At 27.4% G+C, this 2,731-nt stretch overlaps 2 non-coding genes across 2 annotated transcripts; one reads left to right on the forward strand and one right to left on the reverse strand.

Moving 5' to 3' along the window:
- The first annotated feature begins 1,394 nt into the window (after positions 1 to 1,394).
- Positions 1,395 to 1,467, forward strand: Trnak-cuu (transfer RNA lysine (anticodon CUU)). Its single transcript has one exon. It is a non-coding gene; the product is annotated as a tRNA-Lys (tRNA).
- Positions 1,468 to 2,159: 692 nt separating this feature from the next.
- On the reverse strand, positions 2,160 to 2,232 carry Trnak-cuu (transfer RNA lysine (anticodon CUU)). Its single transcript has one exon. It is a non-coding gene; the product is annotated as a tRNA-Lys (tRNA).
- Positions 2,233 to 2,731: the final 499 nt, after the last annotated feature.

Genomic DNA, 2,731 nt, shown 5'->3' on the forward strand with positions numbered 1-2,731 from the left:
AATTGTTCTCCCAACCGATGGTTATGAGGTCGTAACGATATTAAATGTGTCCCGGCTAAGAATTAGCATGTTAAGTGCGACTTAAACGATGTCCCTTCAATTCTATCTAATGGTTCTTTTAAAACTGTAGGCATAGGTGGAAAAACTATATAGAGATTTACTAGGTTTATTGACATCTAATAGATGATCCTACGGCCAAAACCGCGGAGTTAGAAGTTATGTTTTTTTGAAACCAGGATATTTTTTTCTGGAACATTTTGACTTGATTTTGTATAAAAATTATTTGTAGTAGTCTTTCTATGTATTTTATGTTCAATATTAGTTGTGTACTAACTGTAATATTAGATATATATATACCTTTATCTATGGACAATGGGTTTATGAAAGTACATATTATCTTGGAATTGGGAACGACGTAGATCCAGTAATGTAGAAACTTAAATGAAAAAATTAAAACAACTACAGCGAATTAAGCCTCTCCGTTATATTATTTGATATTCAATAAATCCATATACCGGTAACCTACTGCAGGCTACGGCAATCGTATACATTGCAGCAGATCGACTCCCATTGTAGGATATTGTACACGCACAGTCCATTAATGGACTCGGAGACAGATTGAAAATTGCTAGTGCAGTAGTGCATTATAATAATATCCTTATATAATGTTCTATATATATAATGGGCGGCTTCATCGTGCTAGCGAATTAGCAATTTGCTAAATCGACGGACGTGATCGGATTAAAGGTCGAATAATTATTCTGAAAACTGGTTCGTTGCTATTGATGTTGCTGCATCGAGCAGGCGAGTGACCTATGGTAGATTATTTACAATATAGGTACATCTAAATCATCTATTATAATATTATACAAATATTAGTCATATGTCGTATGGTATCACTATACAAAATTTCATGAGTAAGTAATCTTATTATTATTAATTTCACGGATATATTATATACCTATAGATTAATAAATTAAATATAGGTACATTAGGTATTTAATGAAAATTAAATTCTAAATTTGTAAGTAAAAATTTCTCACCGAGACACATGACGCTTATTAATAATTTGTATTTATAATATGTATATTATATAATACATGTATTTAATTAATGGTGACAATGGTGTAATGGGTTACCATCAAATATTTATATCAATTAGAAGTCACTACACACAGAGACTATAATGACTATTTCATAAAGTCTGTGGTTGTTAGTAGTCACTAGTCAGCAGAGGCGGCGAAGACCAAATGTTTTGTACATTCGACCACATGGTTTTATTTCTGAGGAATGATTAATTAACAATATTATTTAGTTATTAAACTGTATCATAAAAATAAGTAGAAAGTATTTTAAGAAATAAATTATATAAAATCTTGGTTATTTCTTCAACAGCCCGGCTAGCTCAGTCGGTAGAGCACGAGACTCTTAATCTCGGGGTCGTGGGTTCGAGCCCCACGTTGGGCGACCAAATTTTTGTTGTTTACTTACATTTTACATAATAAATAAAATTTTTTTAATTAGCTGTTTTTTGATATTTTAAACAATTATTATCAACAAAAAAAAAGTTTTTTAAAACCAAATCAACTCCTCTATCTGTATATGTCACTATGTATAATAAACATTACATTATATTATTTATACTACAATACTACATATTATTATTATACCTATTATTTTTTATTATGTAGATTTGTTGTTTAAAAAAATAATTAATCTAATAATTATACGTAATTAAATAATATAGTTTTAAGAAAAAAATATGAACATTACTTGTAACATTTACCAAAAAGAACTGTATCAAAAATTAATCTAAACTTACTTATAACTTTAGACATAATATTATGCTGAATTTTATAATTTCTATATTAATTTTAATTATTTTTGATATGAGTCATGTGTTTTACACATCAATTTAATATGATCAATAATGATCAATAATAATAATAATGTTATAATTCTTTGAAAAAAAAAATCCTATACACCTTATAATTTAAAATGATTAGAAGCAAATTAAAAAAATATATAAATAATAGGGTAGTAATAGGGTAGTTACTTAAAACATTTTTTTCTTTTTGATGTATCATACACAATTTTATTAAAATACAAAAATAAAATTAATTTTATAAAAAGTAAGTAAAAACTGATAAAAATTTAATCGCCCAACGTGGGGCTCGAACCCACGACCCCGAGATTAAGAGTCTCGTGCTCTACCGACTGAGCTAGCCGGGCAGTTAATCGATAGTGCAAAAATATTATTATTTAATAGTCGGATACTAGTAAATAATTTACAAAATAGGTACCCAAATAAATTTGTACCATACACCATAGTTATTACTCACAGTCAAATTAACTTGATTAACAATATAAATGTTGATTATAAATAATTATAATATAGGTTTCGATATCATATTATTTACTATTTACTCAGTATTTAGTAATTAGTACTTAGTAGGTATGTTATTGACTTATTATTGTACCTAAATGTAATGTATAAGATTCAAGTCAATGAATTTAATAATAATTGATTAAGTTTTTGAGCTCTTTTTTTTCTGATATGTAAAATTTATTGCAACTTTTCACGTAATTATACCAATATTATAGAGGGTATAATATTATTTGCCTTGCCAGTTGCCAGTAAACAATTATATAGGTTGGTATATCATTCAAAAAACAACAACAAAAAAATGTTGATAAATATACCTATCAAATTATACTGCTTCGGAAGAAT

The sequence above is a fragment of the Aphis gossypii genome, chromosome 1, assembly GCF_020184175.1.
Source record: "Aphis gossypii isolate Hap1 chromosome 1, ASM2018417v2, whole genome shotgun sequence".
In the NCBI taxonomy this organism is placed as follows: Eukaryota; Metazoa; Arthropoda; class Insecta; order Hemiptera; family Aphididae; genus Aphis; species Aphis gossypii.